The 18,609-nt window shown below is 43.4% G+C and overlaps 7 non-coding genes across 7 annotated transcripts; all 7 read left to right on the top strand.

The window, feature by feature from the left end:
- The first annotated feature begins 4,981 nt into the window (after nt 1–4,981).
- On the top strand, nt 4,982–5,103 carry TRNAM-CAU (transfer RNA methionine (anticodon CAU)). The gene is made up of 2 exons: nt 4,982–5,019; nt 5,058–5,103. It is a non-coding gene; the product is annotated as a tRNA-Met (tRNA).
- Nucleotides 5,104–6,490: 1,387 nt separating this feature from the next.
- On the top strand, nt 6,491–6,612 carry TRNAM-CAU (transfer RNA methionine (anticodon CAU)). The gene is made up of 2 exons: nt 6,491–6,528; nt 6,567–6,612. It is a non-coding gene; the product is annotated as a tRNA-Met (tRNA).
- Nucleotides 6,613–7,997: 1,385 nt separating this feature from the next.
- Nucleotides 7,998–8,119, top strand: TRNAM-CAU (transfer RNA methionine (anticodon CAU)). Its single transcript has 2 exons — nt 7,998–8,035; nt 8,074–8,119. It is a non-coding gene; the product is annotated as a tRNA-Met (tRNA).
- A 2,331-nt stretch (nt 8,120–10,450) lies between these two features.
- Nucleotides 10,451–10,572, top strand: TRNAM-CAU (transfer RNA methionine (anticodon CAU)). The gene is made up of 2 exons: nt 10,451–10,488; nt 10,527–10,572. It is a non-coding gene; the product is annotated as a tRNA-Met (tRNA).
- A 1,387-nt stretch (nt 10,573–11,959) lies between these two features.
- TRNAM-CAU (transfer RNA methionine (anticodon CAU)) lies at nt 11,960–12,081 on the top strand. The gene is made up of 2 exons: nt 11,960–11,997; nt 12,036–12,081. It is a non-coding gene; the product is annotated as a tRNA-Met (tRNA).
- An 822-nt stretch (nt 12,082–12,903) lies between these two features.
- TRNAM-CAU (transfer RNA methionine (anticodon CAU)) lies at nt 12,904–13,025 on the top strand. The gene is made up of 2 exons: nt 12,904–12,941; nt 12,980–13,025. It is a non-coding gene; the product is annotated as a tRNA-Met (tRNA).
- A 1,763-nt stretch (nt 13,026–14,788) lies between these two features.
- Nucleotides 14,789–14,910, top strand: TRNAM-CAU (transfer RNA methionine (anticodon CAU)). Its single transcript has 2 exons — nt 14,789–14,826; nt 14,865–14,910. It is a non-coding gene; the product is annotated as a tRNA-Met (tRNA).
- The last annotated feature ends 3,699 nt before the right edge of the window (nt 14,911–18,609 follow it).

Genomic DNA, 18,609 nt, shown 5'->3' on the forward strand with positions numbered 1-18,609 from the left:
CTTCTGACACGAAATGTTATATGAAAATAACTGGAAGAGATGTAATTTTGAAGCGTCCAAATTACACAACATCACGTCAGGATCGCCGAGCGGTCTAAGGCGCCAGACTCATGGGGCTTAGCTTCCTTCGTTCACGATGTGAATCTGTGAATTCTGGTCCTCGTATGAGGGCGCGGGTTCGAATCCCACTTCTGACACGATATGTTTTATGAAAATAACTGGAAGATATGTAATTTTAAAACGTCCAAATTACACTAAACCACGTCAGGATGACCGAGCGGTCTAAGGCGACAGACACAAGGGTTCTTAGTTTCATTGGTTCACGATGTCAATCTGTGTGTTCTGGGCCTCGTATGAGGGCGTGGGTTCGAATCCCACTTCTGACACGATATGTTTTATGAAAATAACTGGAAGAGATGTAATTTTAAAACGTCCAAATTACACAAAATCACGTCAGGATGGCCGAGCTGTCTAAGGCGCCAGACTCAAGGGGCTTAGCTTCCTTCGTTCACGATGTCAATCTGTGAATTCTGGTCCTCGTATGAGAGAGTGGGTTCGAATCCCACTTCTGACACGATATGTTTTATGAAAATAACTGGAAGAGATGTAATTTTAAAACGTCCAAATTACACTAAACCACGTCAGGATGGCCGAGCGGTGTAAGGCGCCAGACACAAGGGGCTTAGCTTCCTTCGTTCACGATGTGAATCTGTGAATTCTGGTCCTCGTATGAGGGCGTGGGTTCGAATCCCACTTCTGACACGATATGTTTTATGAAAATAACTGGAAGAGATGTAATTTTAAAGCGTCCAAATTACACAAAACCATGTCAGGATTGCCGAGCTGTCTAAGGCTACAGATTCAAGGGTTCTTAGTTTCATTGGCTCACGATGTGAATCTGTGTATTCTGGTCCTCGTTTGAGAGAGTGGGTTCGAATTCCACTTCTGACACGATATGTTTTATGAAAATAACTGGAAGAGATGTAATTTTAAAACGTCCAGATTACACAACATCACGTCAGGATGGCCGAGCGGTCTAAGGCGCCAGACTCAAGGGGCTTAGCTTCCTTCGTTCACGATGTGAATCTGTGAATTCTGGTCCTCGTATGAGGGCGTGGGTTCGAATCCCATTTCTGCAACGATATGTTTTATGAAAATAACTGGAAGAGATGTAATTTTAGAGCGTCCAAATTACACAAAACCATGTCAGGATTGCCGAGCGGTCTAAGGCTAAAGATTCAAGGGTTCTTAGTTTCATTGGTTCACGATGTCAATCTGTAAATTCTGGGCCTCGTATGAGGGCGTGGGTTCGAATCCCACTTCTGACACGATATGTTTTATGAAAATAACTGGAAGGGATGTAATTTTAAAAAGTCCAAATTACACAAAACCATGTCAGGATTGCCGAGCTGTCTAAGGCTACAGATTCAAGGGTTCTTAGTTTCATTGGAACACGATGTGAATCTGTGTATTCCGGTCCTCGTTTGAGGGCGTGGGTTCGAATTCCACTTCTGAAACGATATGTTTTATGAAAATAACTGGAAGATATGTAATTTTAAACGTCTAAATGACTTAAAACCGTGTCAGGATGGCCGAGCGGTGTAAGGCGCCAGACTCAAGGGGCTTGGCTTCCTTCGTTCACGATGTGAAACTGTGTTATTCTGGGCCTCGTATGAGGGCGTTGGTTCGAATCCCACTTCTGACACGATATGTTTTATGAAAATAACTGGAAGAGATGTAATTTTAAAACGTCCAAATTACACAAAACTACGTCAGGATGACCGAGCGGTCTAAGGCGACAGACTCAAGGGTTCTTAGTTTCATTGGTTCACGATTTCAATCTGTGTATTCTGGTCCTCGTATGAGGGCGCGGGTTCGAATCCCACTTCTGACACGATATGTTTTATGAAAATAACTGGAAGATATGTAATTTTAAAACGTCCAAATTACACTAAACCACGTCAGGATGACCGAGCGGTCTAAGGCGACAGACTCAAGGGTTCTTAGTTTCATTGGTTCACGATGTCAATCTGTGTGTTCTGGGCCTCGTATGAGGGCGTGGGTTCGAATCCCACTTCTGACACGATATGTGTTATGAAAATAACTGGAAGAGATGTAATTTTAAAACGTCCAAATTACACAAAACCACGTCAGGATGACCGAGCGGTCTAAGGCGCCAGGCTCAAGGGGCTTAGCTTCCTTCGTTCACGATGTGAATCTGTGTTATTCTGGGCCTCGTATGAGGGCGTGGGTTCGAACCCCACTTCTGACACGATATGTTTTATGAAAATAACTGGAAGAGATGTAATTTTAAAACGTCCAAATTACACAAAACCACGTCAGGATGACCGAGCGGTCTAAGGCGACAGACTCAAGGGTTCTTAGTTTCATTGGTTCACGATTTCAATCTGTGTATTCTGGGCCTCGTATGAGGGCGTGGGTTCGAATCCCACTTCTGACACGATATGTTTTATGAAAATAACTGGATGAGATGTAATTTTAAAACGTCCAAATTACACTAAACCACGTCAGGATGAACGAGCGGTCTAAGGCGCCAGACTCAAGGGGCTTAGCTTCCTTTGTTCACGATGTGAATCTGTGTATTCTGGTCCTCGTTTGAGAGAGTGGGTTCGAATTCCACTTCTGACACGATATGTTTTATGAAAATAACTGGAAGAGATGTAATTTTAAAACGTCCAAATTACACTAAACCACGTCAGGATGACCGAGCGGTCTAAGGCGACAGACTCAAGTGTTCTTAGTTTCATTGGTTCACGATGTGAATCTGTGTATTCTGGTCCTCGTTTGAGAGAGTGGGTTCGAATTCCACTTCTGACACGATATGTTATATGAAAATAACTTGAAGAGATGTAATTTTAAAACGTCCTAATTACACAACATCACGTCAAGATGGCCGAGCGGTCTAAGGCGAAAGACTCAAGGGGCTTAGCTTCCTTCGTTCACGATGTGAATCTGTGAATTCTGGTCCTCGTATGAGGGCGTGGGTTCGAATCCCACTTCTGACACGATATGTTTTATGAAAATAACTGGGAGAGATGTAATTTTAAAACGTCCAAATTACACAAAACCATGTCAGGATTGCCGAGCTGTCTAAGGCTACAGATTCAAGGGTTCTTAGTTTCATTGGGTCACGATGTGAATATGTGTATTCTGGTTCTCGTTTGAGAGAGTGGGTTCGAATTCCACTTCTGACACGATATGTTTTATGAAAATAACTGGAAGAGATGTAATTTTAAAACGTCCAGATTACACAACATCACGTCAGGATGGCCGAGCGGTCTAAGGCGCAGGACTCAAGGGGCTTAGCTTCCTTCGTTCACGATGTGAATGTGTGAATTCTGGTCCTCGTATGAGGGCGTGGGTTCGAATCCCACTTCTGACACGATATGTTTTATGAAAATAACTGGAAGAGATGTAATTTTAAAGCGTCCAAATTACACAAAACCATGTCAGGATTGCCGAGCTGTCTAAGGCTACAGATTCAAGGGTTCTTAGTTTCATTGGGTCACGATGTGAATCTGTGTATTCTGGTCCTCGTTTGAGAGAGTGGGTTCGAATTCCACTTCTGACACGAAATGTTATATGAAAATAATAACTGGAAGAGATGTAATTTTGAAGCGTCCAAATTACACAACATCACGTCAGGATCGCCGAGCGGTCTAAGGCGCCAGACTCATGGGGCTTAGCTTCCTTCGTTCACGATGTGAATCTGTGAATTCTGGTCCTCGTATGAGGGCGCGGGTTCGAATCCTACTTCTGACACGATATGTTTTATGAAAATAACTGAAAGATATGTAATTTTAAAACGTCCAAATTAAACTAAACCACGTCAGGATGACCGAGCGGTCTAAGGCGACAGACTCAAGGGTTCTTAGTTTCATTGGTTCACGATGTCAATCTGTGTGTTCTGGGCCTCGTATGAGGGCGTGGGTTCGAATCCCACTTCTGACACGATATGTTTTATGAAAATAACTGGAAGAGATGTAATTTTAAAACGTCCAAATTACACAAAATCACGTCAGGATGGCCGAGCTGTCTAAGGCGCCAGACTCAAGGGGCTTAGCTTCCTTCGTTCACGATGTGAATCTGTGAATTCTGGTCCTCGTATGAGAGAGTGGGTTCGAATCCCACTTCTGACACGATATGTTTTATGAAAATAACTGGAAGAGATGTAATTTTAAAACGTCCAAATTACACTAAACCACGTCAGGATGGCCGAGCGGTCTAAGGCGCCAGACACAAGGGGCTTAGCTTACTTCGTTCACGATGTGAATCTGTGTATTCTGGTCCTCGTTTGAGAGAGTGGGTTCGAATCCCACTTCTGACACGATATGTTTTATGAAAATAACTGGAATAGATGTAATTTTAAAACGTCCAAATTACACAAAACCACGTCAGGATGACCGAGCGGTCTAAGGCGACAGACTCAAGGGTTCTTAGTTTCATTGGTTCACGATGTCAATCTGTGTGTTCTGGGCCTCGTATGAGGGCGTGGGTTCGAATCCCACTTCTGACACGATATGTTTTATGAAAATAACTGGAAGAGATGTAATTTTAAAACGTCCAAATTACACAAAACCACGTCAAGATGACCGAGCGGTCTAAGGCGACAGACTCAAGGGTTCTTAGTTTCATTGGTTCACGATGTCAATCTGTGTGTTCTGGTCCTCGTATGAGGGCGTGGGTTCGAATCCCACTTCTGACACGATATGTTTTATGAAAATAACTGGAAGAGATGTAATTTTAAAACGTCCAAATTACACAAAACCATGTCAGGATTGCCGAGCTGTCTAAGGCTACAGATTCAAGGGTTCTTAGTTTCATTGGGTCACGATGTGAATCTGTGTATTCTGGTCCTCGTTTGAGAGAGTGGGTTTGAATTCCACTTCTGACACGATATGTTTTATGAAAATAACTGGAAGAGATGTAATTTTAAAGCGTCCAAATTACACAACATCACGTCAGGATGGCCGAGCGGTCTAAGGCGCCAGACTCATGGGGCTTAGCTACCTTCGTTCACGATGTGAATCTGTGAATTCTGGTCCTCGTATGAGGGCGCGGGTTCGAATCCCACTTCTGACACGATATGTTTTATGAAAATAACTGGAAGATATGTAATTTTAAAACGTCCAAATTACACTAAACCACGTCAGGATGACCGAGCGGTCTAAGGCGCCAGACTCAAGGGGCTTAGCTTCCTTCGTTCACGATGTGAATCTGTGAATTCTGGGCGTCGTATGAGAGAGTGGGTTCGAATCCCACTTCTGACACGATATGTTTTATGAAAATAACTGGAAGAGATGTAATTTTAAAACGTCCAAATTACACAAAATCACGTCAGGATGGCCGAGCTGTCTAAGGCGCCAGACTCAAGGGGCTTAGCTTCCTTCGTTCACGATGTGAATCTGTGAATTCTGGTCCTCGTATGAGGGCGTGGGTTCGAATCCCACTTCTGACACGATATGTTTTATGAAAATAACTGGGAGAGATGTAATTTTAAAACGTCCAAATTACACAAAACCATGTCAGGATTGCCGAGCTGTCTAAGGCTACAGATTCAAGGGTTCTTAGTTTCATTGGGTCACGATGTGAATCTGTGTATTCTGGTCCTCGTTTGAGAGAGTGGGTTCGAATTCCACTTCTGACACGAAATGTTATATGAAAATAACTGGAAGAGATGTAATTTTGAAGCGTCCAAATTACACAACATCACGTCAGGATCGCCGAGCGGTCTAAGGCGCCAGACTCATGGGTTCTTAGTTTCATTGGTTCACGATGTCAATCTGTGTGTTCTGGGCCTCGTATGAGGGCGTGGGTTCGAATTCCACTTCTGACACGAAATGTTATATGAAAATAACTGGAAGAGATGTAATTTTAAAACGTCCAAATTACACAAAACCACGTCAGGATGACCGAGCGGTCTAAGGCGACAGACTCAAGGGTTCTTAGTTTCATTGGTTCACGATGTCAATCTGTGTGTTCTGGGCCTCGTATGAGGGCGTGGGTTCGAATCCCACTTCTGACACGATATGTTTTATGAAAATAACTGGAAGAGATGTAATTTTAAAACGTCCAAATTACACAAAACCACGTCAAGATGACCGAGCGGTCTAAGGCGACAGACTCAAGGGTTCTTAGTTTCATTGGTTCACGATGTCAATCTGTGTGTTCTGGTCCTCGTATGAGGGCGTGGGTTCGAATCCCACTTCTGACACGATATGTTTTATGAAAATAACTGGAAGAGATGTAATTTTAAAACGTCCAAATTACACAAAACCATGTCAGGATTGCCGAGCTGTCTAAGGCTACAGATTCAAGGGTTCTTAGTTTCATTGGGTCACGATGTGAATCTGTGTATTCTGGTCCTCGTTTGAGAGAGTGGGTTTGAATTCCACTTCTGACACGATATGTTTTATGAAAATAACTGGAAGAGATGTAATTTTAAAGCGTCCAAATTACACAACATCACGTCAGGATGGCCGAGCGGTCTAAGGCGCCAGACTCATGGGGCTTAGCTACCTTCGTTCACGATGTGAATCTGTGAATTCTGGTCCTCGTATGAGGGCGCGGGTTCGAATCCCACTTCTGACACGATATGTTTTATGAAAATAACTGGAAGATATGTAATTTTAAAACGTCCAAATTACACTAAACCACGTCAGGATGACCGAGCGGTCTAAGGCGCCAGACTCAAGGGGCTTAGCTTCCTTCGTTCACGATGTGAATCTGTGAATTCTGGGCCTCGTATGAGAGAGTGGGTTCGAATCCCACTTCTGACACGATATGTTTTATGAAAATAACTGGAAGAGATGTAATTTTAAAACGTCCAAATTACACAAAATCACGTCAGGATGGCCGAGCTGTCTAAGGCGCCAGACTCAAGGGGCTTAGCTTCCTTCGTTCACGATGTGAATCTGTGAATTCTGGTCCTCGTATGAGGGCGTGGGTTCGAATCCCACTTCTGACACGATATGTTTTATGAAAATAACTGGGAGAGATGTAATTTTAAAACGTCCAAATTACACAAAACCATGTCAGGATTGCCGAGCTGTCTAAGGCTACAGATTCAAGGGTTCTTAGTTTCATTGGGTCACGATGTGAATCTGTGTATTCTGGTCCTCGTTTGAGAGAGTGGGTTCGAATTCCACTTCTGACACGAAATGTTATATGAAAATAACTGGAAGAGATGTAATTTTGAAGCGTCCAAATTACACAACATCACGTCAGGATCGCCGAGCGGTCTAAGGCGCCAGACTCATGGGTTCTTAGTTTCATTGGTTCACGATGTCAATCTGTGTGTTCTGGGCCTCGTATGAGGGCGTGGGTTCGAATTCCACTTCTGACACGAAATGTTATATGAAAATAACTGGAAGAGATGTAATTTTAAAACGTCCAAATTACACAAAACCACGTCAGGATGACCGAGCGGTCTAAGGCGACAGACTCAAGGGTTCTTAGTTTCATTGGTTCACGATGTCAATCTGTGTGTTCTGGGCCTCGTATGAGGGCGTGGGTTCGAATCCCACTTCTGACACGATATGTTTTATGAAAATAACTGGAAGAGATGTAATTTTAAAACGTCCAAATTACACAAAACCACGTCAAGATGCGAGCGGTCTAAGGCGACAGACTCAAGGGTTCTTAGTTTCATTGGTTCACGATGTCAATCTGTGTGTTCTGGTCCTCGTATGAGGGCGTGGGTTCGAATCCCACTTCTGACACGATATGTTTTATGAAAATAACTGGAAGAGATGTAATTTTAAAACGTCCAAATTACACAAAACCATGTCAGGATTGCCGAGCTGTCTAAGGCTACAGATTCAAGGGTTCTTAGTTTCATTGGGTCACGATGTGAATCTGTGTATTCTGGTCCTCGTTTGAGAGAGTGGGTTTGAATTCCACTTCTGACACGATATGTTTTATGAAAATAACTGGAAGAGATGTAATTTTAAAGCGTCCAAATTACACAACATCACGTCAGGATGGCCGAGCGGTCTAAGGCGCCAGACTCATGGGGCTTAGCTACCTTCGTTCACGATGTGAATCTGTGAATTCTGGTCCTCGTATGAGGGCGCGGGTTCGAATCCCACTTCTGACACGATATGTTTTATGAAAATAACTGGAAGATATGTAATTTTAAAACGTCCAAATTACACTAAACCACGTCAGGATGACCGAGCGGTCTAAGGCGCCAGACTCAAGGGGCTTAGCTTCCTTCGTTCACGATGTCAATCTGTGAATTCTGGGCCTCGTATGAGAGAGTGGGTTCGAATCCCACTTCTGACACGATATGTTTTATGAAAATAACTGGAAGAGATGTAATTTTAAAACGTCCAAATTACACAAAATCACGTCAGGATGGCCGAGCTGTCTAAGGCGCCAGACTCAAGGGGCTTAGCTTCCTTCGTTCACGATGTGAATCTGTGAATTCTGGTCCTCGTATGAGGGCGTGGGTTCGAATCCCACTTCTGACACGATATGTTTTATGAAAATAACTGGGAGAGATGTAATTTTAAAACGTCCAAATTACACAAAACCATGTCAGGATTGCCGAGCTGTCTAAGGCTACAGATTCAAGGGTTCTTAGTTTCATTGGGTCACGATGTGAATATGTGTATTCTGGTTCTCGTTTGAGAGAGTGGGTTCGAATTCCACTTCTGACACGATATGTTTTATGAAAATAACTGGAAGAGATGTAATTTTAAAACGTCCAGATTACACAACATCACGTCAGGATGGCCGAGCGGTCTAAGGCGCAGGACTCAAGGGGCTTAGCTTCCTTCGTTCACGATGTGAATGTGTGAATTCTGGTCCTCGTATGAGGGCGTGGGTTCGAATCCCACTTCTGACACGATATGTTTTATGAAAATAACTGGAAGAGATGTAATTTTAAAGCGTCCAAATTACACAAAACCATGTCAGGATTGCCGAGCTGTCTAAGGCTACAGATTCAAGGGTTCTTAGTTTCATTGGGTCACGATGTGAATCTGTGTATTCTGGTCCTCGTTTGAGAGAGTGGGTTCGAATTCCACTTCTGACACGAAATGTTATATGAAAATAATAACTGGAAGAGATGTAATTTTGAAGCGTCCAAATTACACAACATCACGTCAGGATCGCCGAGCGGTCTAAGGCGCCAGACTCATGGGGCTTAGCTTCCTTCGTTCACGATGTGAATCTGTGAATTCTGGTCCTCGTATGAGGGCGCGGGTTCGAATCCCACTTCTGACACGATATGTTTTATGAAAATAACTGGAAGATATGTAATTTTAAAACGTCCAAATTAAACTAAACCACGTCAGGATGACCGAGCGGTCTAAGGCGACAGACTCAAGGGTTCTTAGTTTCATTGGTTCACGATGTCAATCTGTGTGTTCTGGGCCTCGTATGAGGGCGTGGGTTCGAATCCCACTTCTGACACGATATGTTTTATGAAAATAACTGGAAGAGATGTAATTTTAAAACGTCCAAATTACACAAAATCACGTCAGGATGGCCGAGCTGTCTAAGGCGCCAGACTCAAGGGGCTTAGCTTCCTTCGTTCACGATGTGAATCTGTGAATTCTGGTCCTCGTATGAGAGAGTGGGTTCGAATCCCACTTCTGACACGATATGTTTTATGAAAATAACTGGAAGAGATGTAATTTTAAAACGTCCAAATTACACTAAACCACGTCAGGATGGCCGAGCGGTCTAAGGCGCCAGACACAAGGGGCTTAGCTTACTTCGTTCACGATGTGAATCTGTGTATTCTGGTCCTCGTTTGAGAGAGTGGGTTCGAATCCCACTTCTGACACGATATGTTTTATGAAAATAACTGGAAGAGATGTAATTTTAAAACGTCCAAATTACACAAAACCACGTCAGGATGACCGAGCGGTCAAAGGCGACAGACTCAAGGGTTCTTAGTTTCATTGGTTCACGATGTCAATCTGTGTGTTCTGGGCCTCGTATGAGGGCGTGGGTTCGAATCCCACTTCTGACACGATATGTTTTATGAAAATAACTGGAAGAGATGTAATTTTAAAACGTCCAAATTACACAAAACCACGTCAAGATGACCGAGCGGTCTAAGGCGACAGACTCAAGGGTTCTTAGTTTCATTGGTTCACGATGTCAATCTGTGTGTTCTGGTCCTCGTATGAGGGCGTGGGTTCGAATCCCACTTCTGACACGATATGTTTTATGAAAATAACTGGAAGAGATGTAATTTTAAAACGTCCAAATTACACAAAACCATGTCAGGATTGCCGAGCTGTCTAAGGCTACAGATTCAAGGGTTCTTAGTTTCATTGGGTCACGATGTGAATCTGTGTATTCTGGTCCTCGTTTGAGAGAGTGGGTTTGAATTCCACTTCTGACACGATATGTTTTATGAAAATAACTGGAAGAGATGTAATTTTAAAGCGTCCAAATTACACAACATCACGTCAGGATGGCCGAGCGGTCTAAGGCGCCAGACTCATGGGGCTTAGCTACCTTCGTTCACGATGTGAATCTGTGAATTCTGGTCCTCGTATGAGGGCGCGGGTTCGAATCCCACTTCTGACACGATATGTTTTATGAAAATAACTGGAAGATATGTAATTTTAAAACGTCCAAACTACACTAAACCACGTCAGGATGACCGAGCGGTCTAAGGCGCCAGACTCAAGGGGCTTAGCTTCCTTCGTTCACGATGTGAATCTGTGAATTCTGGGCCTCGTATGAGAGAGTGGGTTCGAATCCCACTTCTGACACGATATGTTTTATGAAAATAACTGGAAGAGATGTAATTTTAAAACGTCCAAATTACACAAAATCACGTCAGGATGGCCGAGCTGTCTAAGGCGCCAGACTCAAGGGGCTTAGCTTCCTTCGTTCACGATGTGAATCTGTGAATTCTGGTCCTCGTATGAGGGCGTGGGTTCGAATCCCACTTCTGTCACGATATGTTTTATGAAAATAACTGGGAGAGATGTAATTTTAAAACGTCCAAATTACACAAAACCATGTCAGGATTGCCGAGCTGTCTAAGGCTACAGATTCAAGGGTTCTTAGTTTCATTGGGTCACGATGTGAATCTGTGTATTCTGGTCCTCGTTTGAGAGAGTGGGTTCGAATTCCACTTCTGACACGAAATGTTATATGAAAATATCTGGAAGAGATGTAATTTTGAAGCGTCCAAATTACACAACATCACGTCAGGATCGCCGAGCGGTCTAAGGCGCCAGACTCATGGGTTCTTAGTTTCATTGGTTCACGATGTCAATCTGTGTGTTCTGGGCCTCGTATGAGGGCGTGGGTTCGAATTCCACTTCTGACACGAAATGTTATATGAAAATAACTGGAAGAGATGTAATTTTAAAACGTCCAAATTACACAAAACCACGTCAGGATGACCGAGCGGTCTAAGGCGACAGACTCAAGGGTTCTTAGTTTCATTGGTTCACGATGTCAATCTGTGTGTTCTGGGCCTCGTATGAGGGCGTGGGTTCGAATCCCACTTCTGACACGATATGTTTTATGAAAATAACTGGAAGAGATGTAATTTTAAAACGTCCAAATTACACAAAACCACGTCAAGATGACCGAGCGGTCTAAGGCGACAGACTCAAGGGTTCTTAGTTTCATTGGTTCACGATGTCAATCTGTGTGTTCTGGTCCTCGTATGAGGGCGTGGGTTCGAATCCCACTTCTGACACGATATGTTTTATGAAAATAACTGGAAGAGATGTAATTTTAAAACGTCCAAATTACACAAAACCATGTCAGGATTGCCGAGCTGTCTAAGGCTACAGATTCAAGGGTTCTTAGTTTCATTGGGTCACGATGTGAATCTGTGTATTCTGGTCCTCGTTTGAGAGAGTGGGTTTGAATTCCACTTCTGACACGATATGTTTTATGAAAATAACTGGAAGAGATGTAATTTTAAAGCGTGCAAATTACACAACATCACGTCAGGATGGCCGAGCGGTCTAAGGCGCCAGACTCATGGGGCTTAGCTACCTTCGTTCACGATGTGAATCTGTGAATTCTGGTCCTCGTATGAGGGCGCGGGTTCGAATCCCACTTCTGACACGATATGTTTTATGAAAATAACTGGAAGAGATGTAATTTTGAAGCGTCCAAATTACACAACATCACGTCAGGATCGCCGAGCGGTCTAAGGCGCCAGACTCATGGGTTCTTAGTTTCATTGGTTCACGATGTCAATCTGTGTGTTCTGGGCCTCGTATGAGGGCGTGGGTTCGAATTCCACTTCTGACACGAAATGTTATATGAAAATAACTGGAAGAGATGTAATTTTAAAACGTCCAAATTACACAAAACCACGTCAGGATGACCGAGCGGTCTAAGGCGACAGACTCAAGGGTTCTTAGTTTCATTGGTTCACGATGTCAATCTGTGTGTTCTGGGCCTCGTATGAGGGCGTGGGTTCGAATCCCACTTCTGACACGATATGTTTTATGAAAATAACTGGAAGAGATGTAATTTTAAAACGTCCAAATTACACAAAACCACGTCAAGATGACCGAGCGGTCTAAGGCGACAGACTCAAGGGTTCTTAGTTTCATTGGTTCACGATGTCAATCTGTGTGTTCTGGTCCTCGTATGAGGGCGTGGGTTCGAATCCCACTTCTGACACGATATGTTTTATGAAAATAACTGGAAGAGATGTAATTTTAAAACGTCCAAATTACACAAAACCATGTCAGGATTGCCGAGCTGTCTAAGGCTACAGATTCAAGGGTTCTTAGTTTCATTGGGTCACGATGTGAATCTGTGTATTCTGGTCCTCGTTTGAGAGAGTGGGTTTGAATTCCACTTCTGACACGATATGTTTTATGAAAATAACTGGAAGAGATGTAATTTTAAAGCGTGCAAATTACACAACATCACGTCAGGATGGCCGAGCGGTCTAAGGCGCCAGACTCATGGGGCTTAGCTACCTTCGTTCACGATGTGAATCTGTGAATTCTGGTCCTCGTATGAGGGCGCGGGTTCGAATCCCACTTCTGACACGATATGTTTTATGAAAATAACTGGAAGATATGTAATTTTAAAACGTCCAAATTACACTAAACCACGTCAGGATGACCGAGCGGTCTAAGGCGCCAGACTCAAGGGGCTTAGCTTCCTTCGTTCACGATGTGAATCTGTGAATTCTGGTCCTCGTATGAGGGCGTGGGTTCGAATCCCACTTCTGACACGATATGTTTTATGAAAATAACTGGGAGAGATGTAATTTTAAAACGTCCAAATTACACAAAACCATGTCAGGATTGCCGAGCTGTCTAAGGCTACAGATTCAAGGGTTCTTAGTTTCATTGGGTCACGATGTGAATCTGTGTATTCTGGTCCTCGTTTGAGAGAGTGTGTTCGAATTCCACTTCTGACACGAAATGTTATATGAAAATAACTGGAAGAGATGTAATTTTGAAGCGTCCAAATTACACAACATCACGTCAGGATCGCCGAGCGGTCTAAGGCGCCAGACTCATGGGGCTTAGCTTCCTTCGTTCACGATGTGAATCTGTGAATTCTGGTCCTCGTATGAGGGCGCGGGTTCAAATCCCACTTCTGACACGATATGTTTTATGAAAATAACTGGAAGATATGTAATTTTAAAACGTCCAAATTACACTAAACCACGTCAGGATGACCGAGCGGTCTAAGGCGACAGACTCAAGGGTTCTTAGTTTCATTGGTTCACGATGTCAATCTGTGTGTTCTGGGCCTCGTATGAGGGCGTGGGTTCGAATCCCACTTCTGACACGATATGTTTTATGGAAATAACTGGAAGAGATGTAATTTTAAAACGTCCAAATTACACAAAATCACGTCAGGATGGCCGAGCTGTCTAAGGCGCCAGACTCAAGGGGCTTAGCTTCCTTCGTTCACGATGTGAATCTGTGAATTCTGGTCCTCGTATGAGAGAGTGGGTTCGAATCCCACTTCTGACACGATATGTTTTATGAAAATAACTGGAAGAGATGTAATTTTAAAACGTCCAAATTACACTAAACCACGTCAGGATGGCCGAGCGGTCTAAGGCGCCAGGCTCAAGGGGCTTAGCTTCCTTCGTTCACGATGTGAATCTGTGTTATTCTGGGCCTCGTATGAGGGCGTGGGTTCGAATCCCACTTCTGACACGATATGTTTTATGAAAATAACTGGAAGAGATGTAATTTTAAAACGTCCAAATTACACAAAACCACGTCAGGATGACCGAGCGGTCTAAGGCGACAGACTCAAGGGTTCATAGTTTCATTGGTTCACGATTTCAATCTGTGTATTCTGGGCCTCGTATGAGGGCGTGGGTTCGAATCCCACTTCTGACACGATATGTTTTATGAAAATAACTGGATGAGATGTAATTTTAAAACGTCCAAATTACACTAAACCACGTCAGGATGACCGAGCGGTCTAAGGCGCCAGACTCAAGGGGCTTAGCTTCCTTTGTTCACGATGTGAATCTGTGTATTCTGGTCCTCGTTTGAGAGAGTGGGTTCGAATTCCACTTCTGACACGATATGTTTTATGAAAATAACTGGAAGAGATGTAATTTTAAAACGTCCAAATTACACAAAACCATGTCAGGATTGCCGAGCTGTCTAAGGCTACAGATTCAAGGGTTCTTAGTTTCATTGGGTCACGATGTGAATCTGTGTATTCTGGTCCTCGTTTGAGAGAGTGGGTTTGAATTCCACTTCTGACACGATATGTTTTATGAAAATAACTGGAAGAGATGTAATTTTAAAGCGTGCAAATTACACAACATCACGTCAGGATGGCCGAGCGGTCTAAGGCGCCAGACTCATGGGGCTTAGCTACCTTCGTTCACGATGTGAATCTGTGAATTCTGGTCCTCGTATGAGGGCGCGGGTTCGAATCCCACTTCTGACACGATATGTTTTATGAAAATAACTGGAAGATATGTAATTTTAAAACGTCCAAATTACACTAAACCACGTCAGGATGACCGAGCGGTCTAAGGCGCCAGACTGAAGGGGCTTAGCTTCCTTCGTTCACGATGTGAATCTGTGAATTCTGGGCCTCGTATGAGAGAGTGGGTTCGAATCCCACTTCTGACACGATATGTTTTATGAAAATAACTGGAAGAGATGTAATTTTAAAACGTCCAAATTACACAAAATCACGTCAGGATGGCCGAGCTGTCTAAGGCGCCAGACTCAAGGGGCTTAGCTTCCTTCGTTCACGATGTGAATCTGTGAATTCTGGTCCTCGTATGAGGGCGTGGGTTCGAATCCCACTTCTGACACGATATGTTTTATGAAAATAACTGGGAGAGATGTAATTTTAAAACGTCCAAATTACACAAAACCATGTCAGGATTGCCGAGCTGTCTAAGGCTACAGATTCAAGGGTTCTTAGTTTCATTGGGTCACGATGTGAATCTGTGTATTCTGGTCCTCGTTTGAGAGAGTGGGTTCGAATTCCACTTCTGACACGAAATGTTATATGAAAATAACTGGAAGAGATGTAATTTTGAAGCGTCCAAATTACACAACATCACGTCAGGATCGCCGAGCGGTCTAAGGCGCCAGACTCATGGGGCTTAGCTTCCTTCGTTCACGATGTGAATCTGTGAATTCTGGTCCTCGTATGAGGGCGCGGGTTCAAATCCCACTTCTGACACGATATGTTTTATGAAAATAACTGGAAGATATGTAATTTTAAAACGTCCAAATTACACTAAACCACGTCAGGATGACCGAGCGGTCTAAGGCGACAGACTCAAGGGTTCTTAGTTTCATTGGTTCACGATGTCAATCTGTGTGTTCTGGGCCTCGTATGAGGGCGTGGGTTCGAATCCCACTTCTGACACGATATGTTTTATGGAAATAACTGGAAGAGATGTAATTTTAAAACGTCCAAATTACACAAAATCACGTCAGGATGGCCGAGCTGTCTAAGGCGCCAGACTCAAGGGGCTTAGCTTCCTTCGTTCACGATGTGAATCTGTGAATTCTGGTCCTCGTATGAGAGAGTGGGTTCGAATCCCACTTCTGACACGATATGTTTTATGAAAATAACTGGAAGAGATGTAATTTTAAAACGTCCAAATTACACTAAACCACGTCAGGATGGCCGAGCGGTCTAAGGCGCCAGGCTCAAGGGGCTTAGCTTCCTTCGTTCACGATGTGAATCTGTGTTATTCTGGGCCTCGTATGAGGGCGTGGGTTCGAATCCCACTTCTGACACGATATGTTTTATGAAAATAACTGGAAGAGATGTAATTTTAAAACGTCCAAATTACACAAAACCACGTCAGGATGACCGAGCGGTCTAAGGCGACAGACTCAAGGGTTCATAGTTTCATTGGTTCACGATTTCAATCTGTGTATTCTGGGCCTCGTATGAGGGCGTGGGTTCGAATCCCACTTCTGACACGATATGTTTTATGAAAATAACTGGATGAGATGTAATTTTAAAACGTCCAAATTACACTAAACCACGTCAGGATGACCGAGCGGTCTAAGGCGCCAGACTCAAGGGGCTTAGCTTCCTTTGTTCACGATGTGAATCTGTGTATTCTGGTCCTCGTTTGAGAGAGTGGGTTCGAATTCCACTTCTGACACGATATGTTATATGAAAATAACTTGAAGAGATGTAATTTTAAAACGTCCTAATTACACAACATCACGTCAAGATGGCCGAGCGGTCTAAGGCGAAAGACTCAAGGGGCTTAGCTTCCTTCGTTCACGATGTGAATCTGTGAATTCTGGTCCTCGTATGAGGGCGTGGGTTCGAATCCCACTTCTGACACGATATGTTTTATGAAAATAACTGGGAGAGATGTAATTTTAAAACGTCCAAATTACACAAAACCATGTCAGGATTGCCGAGCTGTCTAAGGCTACAGATTCAAGGGTTCTTAGTTTCATTGGGTCACGATGTGAATATGTGTATTCTGGTTCTCGTTTGAGAGAGTGGGTTCGAATTCCACTTCTGACACGATATGTTTTATGAAAATAACTGGAAGAGATGTAATTTTAAAACGTCCAAATTACACAAAACCACGTCAGGATGACCGAGCGGTCTAAGGCGACAGACTCAAGGGTTCTTAGTTTCATTGGTTCACGATTTCAATCTGTGTATTCTGGGCCTCGTATGAGGGCGTGGGTTCGAATCCCACTTCTGACACGATATGTTTTATGAAAATAACTGGATGAGATGTAATTTTAAAACGTCCAAATTACACTAAACCACGTCAGGATGACCGAGCGGTCTAAGGCGCCAGACTCAAGGGGCTTAGCTTCCTTTGTTCACGATGTGAATCTGTGTATTCTGATCCTCGTTTGAGAGAGTGGGTTCGAATTCCACTTCTGACACGATATGTTTTATGAAAATAACTGGAAGAGATGTAATTTTAAAACGTCCAAATTACACTAAACCACGTCAGGATGACCGAGCGGTCTAAGGCGACAGACTCAAGTGTTCTTAGTTTCATTGGTTCACGATGTGAATCTGTGTATTCTGGTCCTCGTTTGAGAGAGTGGGTTCGAATTCCACTTCTGACACGATATGTTATATGAAAATAACTTGAAGAGATGTAATTTTAAAACGTCCTAATTACACAACATCACGTCAAGATGGCCGAGCGGTCTAAGGCGAAAGACTCAAGGGGCTTAGCTTCCTTCGTTCACGATGTGAATCTGTGAATTCTGGTCCTCGTATGAGGGCGTGGGTTCGAATCCCACTTCTGACACGATATGTTTTATGAAAATAACTGGGAGAGATGTAATTTTAAAACGTCCAAATTACACAAAACCATGTCAGGATTGCCGAGCTGTCTAAGGCTACAGATTCAAGGGTTCTTAGTTTCATTGGGTCACGATGTGAATATGTGTATTCTGGTTCTCGTTTGAGAGAGTGGGTTCGAATTCCACTTCTGACACGATATGTTTTATGAAAATAACTGGAAGAGATGTAATTTTAAAACGTCCAGATTACACAACATCACGTCAGGATCGCCGAGCGGTCTAAGGCGCCAGACTCATGGGGCTTAGCTTCCTTCGTTCACGATGTGAATCTGTGAATTCTGGTCCTCGTATGAGGGCGCGGGTTCGAATCCCACTTCTGACACGATATGTTTTATGAAAATAACTGGAAGATATGTAATTTTAAAACGTCCAAATTACACAAAACCACGTCAGGATGACCGAGCGGTCTAAGGCGACAGACTCAAGGGTTCTTAGTTTCATTGGTTCACGATGTCAATCTGTGTATTCTGGTCCTCGAATGAGGGCGTGGGTTCGAATCCCACTTCTGACACGATATGTTTTATGAAAATAACTGGAAGAGATGTAATTTTAAAACGTCCAAATTACACAAAACCATGTCAGGATTGCCGAGCTGTCTAAGGCTACAGATTCAAGGGTTCTTAGTTTCATTGGGTCACGATGTGAATCTGTGTATTCTGGTCCTCGATTGAGAGACTGGGTTCGAATTCCACTTCTGACACGATATGTTTTATGAAAATAACTGGAAGAGATGTAATTTTAAAGCGTCCAAATTACACAACATCACGTCAGGATGGCCGAGCGGTCTAAGGCGCCAGACTCAAGGGGCTTAGCTTCC

This window comes from Phalangium opilio, unplaced genomic scaffold, assembly GCF_054372755.1.
Source record: "Phalangium opilio isolate 3A_F unplaced genomic scaffold, DU_Popi_V2 ptg000046l_1, whole genome shotgun sequence".
In the NCBI taxonomy this organism is placed as follows: domain Eukaryota; kingdom Metazoa; phylum Arthropoda; class Arachnida; order Opiliones; family Phalangiidae; genus Phalangium; species Phalangium opilio.